The following is a 15,163-nucleotide window of genomic DNA, read 5'->3' as shown; positions in this document are numbered from 1 at the left end:
TAGCTCATCTGGAATTCCATCATCTCCACTAGCTTTGTTCGTGGTGATGCTTTCTAAGGCCAACTTGACTTCACATTCCAGGATGTCTAGCTCTAGGTGAGTCATCACATCATCGTGATTATCTTGGTCGTGAAGATCTTTTTTATACAGTTCTTCTGTGTATTTTTGCCACCTCTTCTTAGTATCTTCTACTTCTGTTAGGTCCATAACACTTCTGTCCTTTATCGAGCCCATCTTTGCATGAAATGTTCCCTTGGTATCTCTAATTTTCTTGAAGAGATCTCTAGTCTTTCCCATTCTATTGTTTTCCTCTATTTCTTTGCATTGATCATTGAGGAAGGCTTTCTTATCTCGCCTTGCTATTCTTTGGAACTCTGCATTCAGATGCTTATATCTATACTTTTCTCCTTTGTTTTTTGCTTCTCTTCTTTTCACAGCTCTTTGTAAGGCCTCGCCAGGCAGCCATTTTGCTTTTTTTGCATTTCTTATCCATGCGGATGGTCTTGATCCCTGTCTCTTGTACAATGTCATGAACCTCAGCCCATAGTTCATCAGGCACTCTATCTATTAGATCTAGTCTGTTAAATCTATTTCTCACTTCCACTGTATAATCATAAGGGATTTGATTTAGGTCATACCTTAATGGTCTAGTGGTTTTCCCTGCTTTCTTCAATTTAAGTCTGAATTTGGTAATGAGGAGCTCATGATCTGAGCCACAGTCACTCCTGGTCTTGTTTTTGCTGACTGTATAGAGCTTCTCCATCTTTGGCTGCAAAGAATATAATCAATCTGATTTCAGTGTTGACCATCTGGTGATGTCCATGTGTAGAGTCTTCTCTTGTGTTGTTGGAAGAATGTATTTGCTATGACCAGTGCATTTTCTTGGCAAAACTCTATCAGCCTTTGCCCTGCTTCATTCTGTATTCCAAGGCCAAATTTGGCCGTTACTCCAGGTGTTTCTTGACTTCCTAATTTTGCATTCCAGTCCCCTATAATGAAAAGGACATCTTTTTGGGGTGTTAGTTCTAAAAGGTCTTATAGGTCTTTATAGAGCCATTCAACTTGAGCTTCTTCAGCATTACTGGTTGGGGCATAGACTTGGATTCCTGTGACATTGAATGGTTTGCCTTGGAAATGAACAGAAATCATTCTGTCGTTTCTGAGATTGCATCCAAGTACTGCATTTTGGACTCTTTTGTTGACCATGATGGCTACTCCATTTCTTCTAAGGGATTCCTGCCCACAGTAATAGACATAGTGTTCATCTGAGTTAAATTCACCCATTCCAGTCCATTTTAGTTGCGGAATCCTAGAATGTCAGTGTTCACTCTTGCCATCTCTTGTTTGACCATTTCCATATTGCCTTGATTCATGGACCTGACATGCCATGTTCCTATGTAGTATTGCTCTTTACAGCATCAGACCTTGCTTCTATCACCAGTCACATCCACAGCTGGATATAGTTTTTGCTTTGGCTCCATCCCTTCATTCTTTGTGGAGTTATTTCTCCACTGATCTCCAGTAGCATATTGGGCACCTACTGACCCGGGGAGTTCCTCTTTCAGTATCCTACCATTTTGCCTTTTCATACAGTTCATGGGGTTCTCAAGGCAAGAATACTGAAGTGGTTTGCCATTCCCTTCACCAGTGGACCACATTCTGTCAGACCTCTCCACCATGACCCGCCCGTCTTGGTCAGCCCCACAGGGCATGGCTTAGTTTCATTGAGTTAGACAAGGCTGTACTCCTAGTGTGATTAGATTGACTAGTTTTCTGTGAGTATGGTTTCAGTGTGTCTGCCCTCTGATGCCCTCTTGCAACACCTACCGTCTTGGTTTCTCTTACCTTGGACATGGGGTATTTCTTCACAGGTGCTCCAGCAAAGTGCAGCCACTGCTCCTTACCTTGGACGAGAGGTATCTCCTCACCACTGCCCCTCCTGACCTTGAACGTGGAATAGCTCCTCTAGGCCCTCCTGTGCCTGTGCAGCCATTGCTCCTTGGGCATGGGGTTGCTCCTCCTGGCCACTGGCCCTGACCTCGGATGTGGGGTAGCTCCTCTTGGCTGGGCTTAAACTGTGCAATATCCTAAGCAGATCTTTAATCCAATTTTCTGTTGATGGGTGAAACAGTGTTCCCTCCCTGTATGTTGGCCTGAGGCCAAACTATGGTAGGGGTAACAGCAGTAATGGTGACCTCCTTCAAAAACACTCATGCCGGCACACCCTGCAGCTCCCAGAACTGTCTGTATTCAGTGCCCTTGACCCTACGGCAGGCCACTGTTAACCCACAACTCTGCCGGAGACTCCTGGACAGTCACAGGCAAGTCTGGCTTAGCCTCTTGTGGGGTCACTACTCCTGTCTGCTGGGTTTTGGCTCAAACAAAATAAGGTTTTGTTTGTGCTCTCCAAGAAAGTCTTTTTCCCCAGTCCGGTTAAGTTCTGTAATCAGATCCCACTGGCCTTCAAAGTCAAATTCCCTGGGAGTTAGCAGAATTGGTAATACATGGACAATATTCTGTGGCTAAAATTCAATAAAACTAAAAGTAAGCAGTAGTTCTGGAACATTTCAAATTCTCTTTTCCAAACCTAAAGTGTCTCTGTCTTTGTGTGGCTCTTTGGGACTTTGTGCCACTGCTGTTGAAGTAGAAAAATATTAAAAATAAAAACAATGACTCTTAAGAAGCCAGTACTTGATCACACTTCATCTTCTTGCCTTTTCATCCTTCCCAAAATTTCCCTATATATACTGTTCAGATAATTGCTTAAGAAGAACAATTTAAAAAGAGAAAGAAAACATATACAAACTAATAAAAAAGGCAGTAGATCAGTACCAGAGGGATAAGTATAGGGATAAGCATAGCTTTGGTTGACAGAATGGGTTAAATAATATTCCCCAGTCTGATATGACTAGAGCAGAATTATTGACTAGGAGGTAATAAGGCATATGATTGAGCATGAAGACAGCAACCACATCAAACACTTTGGGAAATTTTATACAGAGGAGTTTAGAATGGAAGCAGTAACCAATGGGGAACAAATGTGTTTTCTGAAATTATAAAATTGGACTCCTAAGAAACTCAGTTTGACAAGTCTTTAAACATTTCAAGAAGGATAGACAGAGTTTGGAGAAAGAACATTTATGAGGTGTTAAATACTTGATACCAGAAAATGTCAGAGTCAAGCAAATGGGTAGTTAAATGATGGTGTGCACCAGCATAAGAAGCCAATGTTTCGGCTATTGCTTCCGCAGTGGTATGCTCAAGTCATCCCTAATAAATATTTTTATCTGAGCTTAAATGAAGTAATGAGAGCAAGAAGTTCATAGACCAGTGTGCAAAGAAAATTGGAAAAAGAATAGTGGCTCAGTAGCAAAAAATGAGTGGAGTCATTTTATAATTGACGAAGATATGAGTACCACCATGCTTACCACCTCCACTTCTCATCCTGCCAAAACACACTGGCAAGTGGGAAAAAAACGAAAATCCAGGAAGAGAAATCTGTTCTTTCATCTACATAAGGAAAAACTAAGTGTGATGCTACAGGGCATTTTGAATTTAATCCAATCCAGCTATAATCTTGAAGCTTCTATAAAACTTAAGAAGCTTCTTGGCATAGAGAGCCCCAGTGTTGATATCCAAGGAGGAAAGAAGGAAAATAATACTTTGGCAGCTTTTCTACCCCTATTTTTCTTTCTTATACCTTTTCCCTCATGACTTTTTCTTTATCTTTATATTTGACTTGGGGAAACTAGTATTAAGATGGATGAAAAAATGCTATCATGGCCTTTTTCTTGTTCTGATGAAGTGAAGTGAAGTCGCTCAGTCGTGTCCGACTCTTTGCAACCCCATGGACACCAGGCTCCTCCGTCCATGGGATTTTCTAGGCAAGAAAATTTTCTAGGCAAGCGTACTGGAGTGGGTTGCCTTTTCCTTCTCCAAGGAACTTCCCAACCCAGGGATCGAACCCAGGTCTCCCACATTGTAGACAGACGCTTTACCGTCTGAGCCACCAGGGAAGTTGTTCTGATAGATCTTTAAAAATTTAAATATTTTGGAAAAGTTTAAAAGACTGATTTTTTACTATTGAAGCAATATAAATATGGATTTTAATTTAGCTTTTATTATATATTGAAATAAGTTTCACTCAGTGATTTACTTAACAAAAATTCAGAACACTAGATATTGAAATAGTTTTATTCTTTTAATTATTACATGTGTATTTTATTATATTTTAGATGCTTGAAATTAAAAAAAAAATACCCCATTGATTTAATCATGTATAATAACAGTGATTAATAGAAATTTTGAGCTACATATTTTAATTAAATTTCTTCTTTGTAAGTATAAATGAACATTTAGTAAAATTTTGCTGTATAATCATCTAAATAACCTTTCTTAACAATATAGTTCATAGTTTCTTCTTTCTTACTTATCTTACTTTAATCTAAAATTTCACAGAAGTATAATTTAATGCACATTTTTAAATATAAAGATATTTTCATAGCTATTGTAGCTAGTAGCTACAAAATACTTCTGAGCACCTTCATCAGAACAAAGCTCCCACATCATAACTAGCTCAATAAAGCTGGTTAAACATTTACTCAGGAAAGAAATAAAAACCAATTTTGCATTCAGTTAAAAAAAAGGACAGCCTGAGGTATTCAGATCATCAACAGACTTACCTGTCATAAAAAAAAAAGTTCAGATATTGAATTTTTCATTTTATAACCATTTGAACTTTGATAGTATTTTATAAATCATAAGGCTATATTAGTCAGGGTCCCAGCAGGAAACAGATGACACAATAAACTGGATAATTGAGGAGAGTTTAATAAACTTCCAAAGTCATGAACAGGATTTAAGGGTACCAGTAGGACTTCCCTGGTGGCTGAGAAGGTAAAGCGTCTGCCTGCAATGCGGGAGACCTGGGTTCAATCCCTGGGTCGGGAAGGTCTCCTGGAGAAGGAAATAGCAGCCCACTCCAGTATTCTTGCCTGGAGAATCCCATGGACTGAGGAGCCTGGTAGGCTATAGTCAGTCCGTGGGGTCACTTTCACTTTCAAGGTACTTGAAGTTCCCTAGGCTAACAACTGTTTGAAGTCATATTTACCCTAAGGCTAAAAGAACACTGGAATGGAGTGATTCCTGGAATACAGAGAAATGGAGAGGATCACCTGATAGGAGGTGTGATCTTTGAGGGAAGACCCACAGAGAAGAAATACTCTAATGTCATTGTCCCATCAGCCCTATAGTGCTTCCCATTAATCAAAGTCATAAGTAAGCCTCAATCCTTGGAACTCCATTGACGTACTTTGTACGGATCAGTTTTACCTCCAAGACACAGAGCTCAGTAGAGAAAGACTGAAAAATTACACATGGGAGAAAAACAGAATACAGCCAGCTTATAGGCTCAGAAGGAGAATTTAAACATTCACTCAGAAAGTGTTTATTGAACATCTATTGTATATTGTGTTAGGCACTGGGGATAAAAATACGAACAGAATGTAATTCTCATAAGTGGAAAAACAACATGGGCTTTTTTTCTCTTCTTGTTCATTTTTCTTTCCTTCAGAAGCATACAGATTAAAAAGGGACTAAGGAAAACAAAAACAGGAAAAAATTCACTAAAGAAAAGATACTATGAATTATAAAATATTCACTCCTAGAAAAAAAATAGAGGGAAAAACCTACTGTACATCCAAGCCTCCATCTGCCTCGAAACAAAAAGTTTTGTAAAAATTTTTCTGGACCTAAAAATTCCTATAAATGAATAGTAGGCCCAAGTTATATGAGGAGGCACAGGGAATTGATTCATGCTTAATAAACCCTGCAATTAATAAAACCTTGTTTCTAGGCTGCTCTGTCCTCTGGGGAGCTCTCAGTATTTTATAGCCCTTGTCTAAGAAGGCTTATAACTCCTCTGTGTTATAAAGAATGGAGTAAGTGTGACAATTGGGTGGGTATTTTTTTCTCTGTCTTCTGTACCTGGGATCCTTTACTGGGGAATCAATGTTTTACAGCTCTATTTTTTGCACTTTATACAACTACTAAGAGTAGCTTTCTTTGTCTGCACTAATTATGTCAGGGTTGCTGGAGATCATACATCATCCAGTGGCTAAATTTTAATTAATTAAAAGAATGTTAACTAAACCTTTTGTATATTTGACCAAAATATAAATAAATAAGCATCACTTTCTTTAGTTTTCCTTTGACCTTAAGCTTAATTCTGTACTTTACAAAATGTTCTGTGGTACATTTCTAGACTGAATGTGACAGATAATTGTGATAAAAATGACCCATTTAATAATTGATTGTTTCCTTATTCTCCTCTCAGTTTCTTAAAAAACACATGCCTGCTTATGCACATATTGTTGGGATTGATGTGTATGGCTTAAAGCCATTGTGAGTTTTTCCAGACCATTGCTTACCTAGCCCCTGCTCCAGTTATCCTTAAGACTTCAGCACAAGCAAGAGGATGCCCTTCCCAGCCGCTCAAGACACCTTAGTGTTTTGTATTCCTGAAACTGACAGATAGATGAAAATTTTCTCTTAGGAAATGAGATAACCTAGATGTCAACTGGAGTTTTCTGACCCTTTGGGACTCACCTGGATATCTGTTTATGCCTAACAGAAGCCAAAGTAGCCCTCAAGTTTCTGCACTTTGAGGGGAGGATGGTGCCTGTGTTTTCCAGGTCCCTTCTACCTCCCATTTCCTTCCTTTTCTATACACAGTCTTTCCAATGATATTTTATGCAGACATGAAACAGGTTCTAGCCTAACTTTCCCCTAATATGCACTCATACAAAATGTCCTCAAGTGTTGTAGAATTGGAGAGGTGTGAGAAGGTAAAAGGACATTTATAGTGGAAATAACTTCACATTGAACCCTGGCACTTTAAAATATTAGTCTCTGCTTTTCCAGTAAATTTCTGAAGACCTTTTCCACTTAAGGACCTCTACACCTCAGCTTCCTCCCTGCCACCCCCCCACCCTCATCCATTTCCCTCTCTCTGCATTTCCCTCTGTGTTCTCCTCCTTCCTAAGAGAGGTTAAAATTCCCCCCTTTGTCTCAAGCAGGCTTGTTCATGCTATAGCTTTGCTGTGGCTTCTCCTACCAACACTAATATTTTTATGATCTTACAATACCAAGTGCCTTATTGAGGTTCTTCCCCAAAGAAAGACTTATTCTCTCACTAAGGGATAAATGGACAGTTATTAAGGTAATAGCATTTTCCACTTTGCCATGGTGGGACATATACTCCCTAACAAGATAACCTAGTATTTCTTTTTTATTTTCCCCTGTAACCTCGAGAGATGACGAATAAATTTTACTTACATAATAAAGTAATTACAAATTTGGCAGCCATGTGTTTTTGACAATAGAAGTGCATTATTGCAGTGTATTGATAATATAATTTGAAAGCCTGAGCACATGCAGGTAGAACTTACGAGTTCTTTGACTCATAAGTTAAGGACAGTCTTGCATAGATATGGGAACCAAATAGGAAATAGAAGATGAGCTAGGCTGAAGTTGTATATTTTCAGATATTTTTTTTCTTCAGTATCTGAACCTTGAAAAGCAGGATAGGTGGTATGATTTTTAAAGACCTGAAATGATCAATCCTAATTTTCTACATTATTTACAAACCAGCTTTTGGATGTCTAAAATCTCTTTGAACCAAAGTTTGTCTTCTGAGAATAAGTAATATTAAGACTGAACCACAGGAAATGCATTGAGCATCTGAAGGGGAGGGGAAATGAGTCGAAAGGGAAGGACTGCAGTCACCTGAGCTAAATTTCAGCTGTGCTAGGAAACCAGCAAAGGAGAAGGCAGGATGGATTCCATCAGGGTTACTTCCTGGTTATGTCTCTGACCTTTACTATTCAAAGTATGTATTAAATTGAGAAGTTCTCTGGTTGGTGACAAAGTGGATGTCCTATGGTTTTTGCATTTTAGAAGAGAACTCAGGACAGGGCTTAAGTTCAGATTTATTGTAGTGTTATGAGTGGGAAAAAAATAAAGTAAAAGAAGATATCAGGGATATAGAGGATTCATCAGGGTCGAAGAGAAAGTAAATGGAAATTGGAAGATATTTTCATGTCATTTACGTCCTGATACTCTTTTAATTTCATTTAAAATGAGTAATTTACGATGAACAAAAATGCTCTCATGTCCCAGATTCCAAGATGTACTCCAGACAAGTAATAACCGCAAATGAAAAATCAGGACAATGGACAGCGCCAGCCAAGGCCACATTTGACAAGGCTGGGGGAACTCCTCTTAGAGGTGTTTTCTTTTCTTTCTTTCTTTTTTTTTTTTAGTTGAATATTTACAATATTGTGTTAGTTTCAGGTATACAGTATAATGAATTGGTTTTTTGTTTTGTTTTCAGCAAATGTCTTAAATGTATTCAGAGTCAAGGCCTCTCCCAGAGTGATTACACTGTTACAGTTTTGCCACTGGGCTTCCCAGAGTAAAGCTTAACAGTCTGGATTTGAAGAGATCCTTACAGATACTGTTTGGCTGACTACATTCAGCATATAGTTTACATACAGATCAATAAAGATTGAGTTCCAATCGAACCCATGTCCTAGTTTCTAATTGTTTCCTCCAAATTACAGTATAAAGGAATCACTTTTGCATCTTCCTAACTGAATCAGGAATTATAACTTATTTACTTTCACAGACTATGACCTAGGAGTACAAATGCTCACCTAACTAAAAGCCTAGTGGACCACTTAGCAGAAAGCTTTTCCTCCTCCTAGCACTTACTTATAGAAATCCAATAGGGCTTTTCTCCCCCAGCTCTCACGAGCTGCTCTGAGCTTTCAAAGGTTGTCTTCATCTGTCTGATAACATCTGCTCCACACTCGGGTCATATGGTAGCCCTTAGGAAACAGTTCTCTAAGGCAGAAGCATATTTTTTATAAGATTCATATGATTTACAAACAAGAATTTTAAGTTCTAATTAGTACTTTCAGGGTGATTCATGCAAAAGAAAGACTTCCATTTGCATGTCAATGAAACCTGCTGCCTTAGAAACCCTTGCTAAACTAAATGATTAATCTTTGTACAGGAGGAAGGATTTATTTTTTCTTATTCCTAGTCCTCAGGAACAGATTCAACAACTTTAGTGTCTTAGACATTTAAACATCCATGAGTCTTGCACCATGTTTTAGGTTTGGTATGTGGTATGAGGAGATAAAAACTCCTAGTAAGAGTTCCTTTTCTTTAACTATAATATCCCAGTTGTTTCTCTCCTTATGTCTTCCTTTCCTACTTTCCTCTCTTGTCTTTACCTCCTGTCTCTTTCATCTCCCTCTGCCTTTCCTTCTCCAGTACTGTATTTCTTTTAGAAATATTTATGGCAAGTGCCTGTTGTATGGTAACTTTGATTTTGTTAGCTCTTAAGCTAGGGTGACTTATTTTCACACTGTGTACTTATTAATTAAAAATGACTTATTTTAAAGTTCTTTCAAATTTTAACTAACCACTACCATGATAATTGGATTTCTAATTTTTAGAAATTAACTTGCTTTTTTAGATGTTGGGTCTTGGATAAGCTGATTTAGTGGAAAAAAATCAATACACAACTGGAACCTGAGAAATATTTGTAATGGTAAATAAGACGTACTTAATTCCTTAGGTTAATGCGTGATAGTGCTCATGGAAGAAATTATTATGGATATTTTATATATATATATATCTTATATGTGTGTTCTTTCATGTCAATATACCTCCTTTTGGAGGACTAGAACCACCCTTTCTTTTTTCATAGTGTCTTGTAAATTTGGGATTGTATGTGATTCAAACTAGCAAGAATAAAGTTCTCTCTTCTATGACCACATTGATTCTGATCTGATCTAAGATTAGCTGATCAGAGTTCTTCTTAGGATTTGTGCTGGAGCTCTCAGGAGACATACAGCAATAAAGTATGTAAGACTGGGACTGGCAGTGGTTATTTTTTTGCCCTAGGAAGAGATCCTAAGAACAAAGCTAAACAGAGGTAGGTGGAGTTGGATGAGAGCAGTAAAGGAGATTGAGTACTGATTCCACTGACTGTATTCCTGGAGGTTTACACATGGAAGGTATATATAATATATATATATAATACATATAAATTATATGTATATACATATTATATGATTATAACATTTATTTATATGTATAAATTATATATATATAATGTATGACTTTATGGAGACAGAACAGTCAAAAATTCGGGGATGAAACATGGAGAATGGTATATCTGGGGCTTCAACTTTTGTAATAGCTGAGGTTTCAGATTGCTGATTGTTTACTGACAGGGATAAGCTGAAACATATATAAGGGGCTGATTATGAGAAGGACTTTGATTGCCAAGTTAAGGAGCTTGGGTTTGCTCTTGAAGGGAATAAAGCGCCATTAAAGGCATGTAAGCAGGCATCTGACATGATTAGATTTGCCCAAAGCTCGTCTGTGTTGAGGAAATATGTAAATTGGAATAATTTTTAAATATCATCATTGTTGTTTACATTCAGAAACATCAAACTAATAATAGGAAAATTTGAACGTCTAAATCTATCTCTTACAAGTCATTTTTTTTTAAAAGCTGCAAGCTTATCTTGTCATTTATGATATTATAAAATTGTGGAGACATTGCTCTGAATAAATCGATTTGATCTTGAACATTTCAGTTATATTAAAAAAGCTAAGTTAGCAAATATAAAGCACTACAACCGCTGAAAACTAACAATAGCAGTAGTCAGTAGAAATAACTAAATTTAGAAGACAGAATTCACTTTAAAGTGGGGGACTACAATGAGCATTACTTTGGTTCTGTTGCTTCAGAATAGACAGCCATATTCAGAAATCAAATAAACCATAAATTTTGTCTAAATATTCTGTATATCCATCTCAAAATCCTCAAAATATGTATTCTGTAGATAATTGTTTTTATTATTTAATATAGTGCAAGCTGTAATACCTGTTAAGTGTACTCAAGTTTAAATAACATTGTTATATTAATACACAGTGGTTTTCAGTGTGAAAAGTTCTTTTCTACCTGTGTTTGCTAATTCCAACATCTCTGTGATTCAGACTCTGCAGCTTTCTTTACAGATAAGAAAACCGAGGCTCTGAGATGGTAGTAGTAATGTACTCAAGGGCAGACAGAGAATCTGGCCAAATTGAGATTTGCCTGAGTCTGACTCTAAAGCCCAGGACTTTTTGGTTTCTTTTTACTTCAAATACAGTATCCCTTGCTTTTCAAGGCAGCGTAACAGCTGACTCAGGGCAGCCAACTCGCCGAGTCAGGAATTAGGTGTCTACCCTGTACGGTGGATACCTGGGGTGAGTCTGGCAGTCTGACGGAGCCACCGCCTTGCACTACCCTTCTTTAAATGAGCCTTGTTCTTAGGCTTTTGATGGCATTTCCTCTGGTATTTCAGTTCCCTGAAGGAGAGTAAACTTGCCCTAGTCTTTTACCTCTTTTACTTTTCCTTGCCAGCTAAGGTAAAGGTTAGAAACTCTTCCCAGTATTAATGTGACTAAGCACCCGGTTCAGACGAGTGACAACTTTCCTTCCAATGGGCTGTTAACCAAGTATCAATACTTTCCACCCAACTTGACGCATCTCATTGTCTGAACTCTTGCTGTGACTTAGTTTGGTAACATTGCAGTCTAAATCCACGTGGGGCCACACAGGCTTTTGGATGCTGGATTTTCAGTTAATGCCTCTTCCCTCAGGGATGAGCCCCACCGACAGCCATGGTACTGCGAGCTCCCAGATACCACCATGCCTTGTGTCTTTTGGTGCCAGCTCTTTACCCTGTTCTCCCTGTTACCAGATTAATTCCTACCTACTCTTCTCTCATTTGACACATCTTCTTCCCAAACCTTTCCAGACAGCTTTAGTGTTCATTTAGGTTTCTCTTCTGTGAGTTCCTGTTTGTATTACAGCAGTTTTCACTTTGTACCATAAATGTTTATTTCTCAGACTCAGCACTTCTTAGATGGAGGGCCTGTGTTTTCATCTGTTTAATTCTAATGCCATTTATAAGGAGTTTGGAATCAACGACTATTTGTGGGACTAAAGACTGACCGCCTGAAATAAAAAAATGGACTTTTGAAATAATGAAAATAAAACCCCAAACAAATCCATAAATATATGTCTTACATGTATAGTTGTTTTCTATGAATGACTGACACTTTTGGCCTACTTTGGAATTACTGAAAAACCTCTTAGGGGACGTGTGCTAGGAAATATTGTATCCATTCAGTAAAAGAAGGCAAAGAGAGATGAACTAATATTTGTTAAGGGCCATGTCCGAGGACTGATTAGAACTGTCTTATGTGTGTGTTATCCCATTTAATCTTTACAGTCATTCTGTAAGCAAATATACTTTATCTCTTCCTTTTATGAATGAATAAACTAGGTTTTAAAGAAGCTGAATTACCTTCCACTAAATTCTCACATTTAGTAAGTAGTAAAAACAGGACAAAGTCACAGGAGAGAAAGCGATTTAAAGTCTGATTAACTTATATCTTAACACTTGCTCTGTGTATAAAGTCTGAAATTTTGGGGTAAGTACTCTCCCTAAGATTCTTCTGTGTATACATACACTTGTGTGTATGGTACATTTGTGTGTATGAACTATGGACCTGAGAATGCCTGATTATGAGTCTGTTGCAAGGATAAATGAGCTGATATACATAAGGATATACGTATTGACTGGATAGTGATTATTCTGCTTTTATAACCCAATAATTACTGAGTACTATATAGTCTTCCCTCTTCTCACCATACAATTCCAGGGCATGGATATCTCTCTTCTATTTCTTCAACTCCCCTCCCCTCCCAGAGGACCAGCTGACTAATTGAGGTAGTCCAGAAGAAAGAAAAGGAAAAAAAAAAAAAAAGTCTATCTAGTACATACGACATGGAAATACTGCCTACATGTGGAAAAAGTTTAACAAAGGTGACAAAGTCATAAAGTTTCTTTCTGTAAATTGGAGAAGAGTCATCAGAGAAAGTTAAGGGGGAAAATCACGGGAGATAAAAACATTTCTCTGTCTGTAGTGGCTGTCAAGGCATTGTGCTTATGGATGCTACATTAACTGCCTAAAGCGTGCTCCTGTGCTTCTTAAGGCAGTAGAAGCTTTCAGGGCCAAGTCGAGCTGCACTTCACAGCTCCTGTTAATGAAGTCAGTGTGAGCCCTCTGAATAAAAATGCCTCAAAGGATGTGGAATAGAATGAGAATCAGGTTCACCCAAAATGATAAAAAATAAATAAATAAAGATTAAATAGAAGACATTTTCCCTCAGAGCATTGACAAGAATTGTCTCGGCTCCTTGGGGAGCTCAGCCCTGTGTTGGAAGCATTCATGGTAGAATTTCCTTTCTGGAACTTGGCTTTTTAAAAGCCTCCAAAACTTGAATCAATGGGTCTTGTGAAATGGAAGTTGGCATTTTTTAAACTTTATGAGTTATTAGGGAAGCCCCTTCAAATAAATTAACTTTAGATCATGGGAAACAATGGCAAAAACCTATAAAACACAATTCTTGCACTTCAGATGAACTAAAATCTAATAGTTTATCTACTGAGTGGGTGGAGAGGGTTTAAGAATTACTTTTAAAAGGGTTAAAACAGTTCAGAGCTTTTCTTAACAATATCTTATTTCATTGTAGAAGGATCTCTCCCTACTCTTATTGAAGATTTGGCTCTGGTAGTAATGATTTCTTACCTACAATCTATGATTCATTTTTGTTACAACTTTCTCTGTTTTATGAAAAGGTTTTTTTCTTTCTTTTTTAAAATCCAATCTTACCTGTGATTAGTCCTGCCCTACTTTCCCATGTCACCTTCAAAAAAGTGATAAAGCCCGAGTTTCCTCCAAAAATAGACATTATTTGAGTCTCCTTGTTCTATAGCTGTGGTGTCATTAGGGACTTATGTGGCAGTGCAGATACTAAGAAGAAATATGTCATTTGGTTCTGAGGTCAGCCTAGTCTAGGGAGGAAAGAGCAATCTGGTGGTGAAATACCCTATAAAATAATATCTCTGATTCAACTCACAGAAAACACACTGGAATTAAAAGATATCACCAGTATTTTTTTTTTTCCTCCTAACCAGGGCTGTATCTATCTGACCTAGATTATCAGACCATGAAAAGTGGATATGAGTCCTCTGGAAAGTAAAATCTTAAGGTCTTGGGACTTAAAAGAAGCTTAACAGTTTCCTATCACAATGCTTTTAATTCTTGGATCTGTCTTCACTAGTTTCTCCATGTGGTTCTCTAGTCTTTTTAGATAGATTTCTAACAAAGAAAAAAAAAAAAAAACCCAATACTCATGGGAATGTGAGTTCTTTGAGGACATGGGGACTGATTTTTTCTTCCTTACTGTTATCATCTATGAGTCTAAACAGTACCTACTATCTATTAAAACCTTACTAAAAAATTTGATGAATGAATTAAAGAATGAAGGGTCACTCTGAACTACTCTTAATGGCACAGTAATTTTGGCATAAAAATATTTGTATGAACCACTTTCTTTCTACTCCTTTACCCATTCCTATCCATCTCTCCTTTACCCATTCCTCCTCCGTTCCTAGCAAGGCAGTTATCCTGGAGATAAGAAGATCTAGCTTTCTGTTACACCCAAGGTAACCTCTTATCTGTTCCTGTCATTATGTGTTTCAGAGAAGTCTAATTTAATACAAATTAGGGGATCATTGGTTAGATGACCCATGTTACTTGAGTTCTCCATGTCTCAGTTTTTTTAATCTATACAATGGGGGTAAAAATTGCATAAAGACATATTTATGGGACTACCCTGGGCCATATTGTGTATAAAATACTTCTGAATGGCACCTGGCAAACACATAGTTTGCACTCAGTAAGCAAAAAATGATGCCTTTTGAAACAGCATTTTCTACCTTTGTTCATCTTTTGACCGTTCTGGTTGTTTCTCATTGCATAACAAATCACTGCTTTCATTCTTCTGTATGTTAACTGAGCTCAGATGTGTGATTCTCACATGTGTGGGTGAGGACTCAGAGACTTGCCTGAGTTGAACCTCTAAGAGGACACATGCCACGGCTGGCAATTGAAGCTGGTGGTTGACTGAGAGCTCAGCTGAGACTATCAGCATGGTGTTGCCCAAACTTTTTAGCACTGTGAA

Source organism: Oryx dammah, unplaced genomic scaffold (genome assembly GCF_014754425.2).
Source record: "Oryx dammah isolate SB20612 unplaced genomic scaffold, SCBI_Odam_1.1 HiC_scaffold_20, whole genome shotgun sequence".
NCBI classification, from domain to species: Eukaryota; Metazoa; Chordata; class Mammalia; order Artiodactyla; family Bovidae; genus Oryx; species Oryx dammah.
This window is presented reverse-complemented; position numbering follows the sequence as displayed.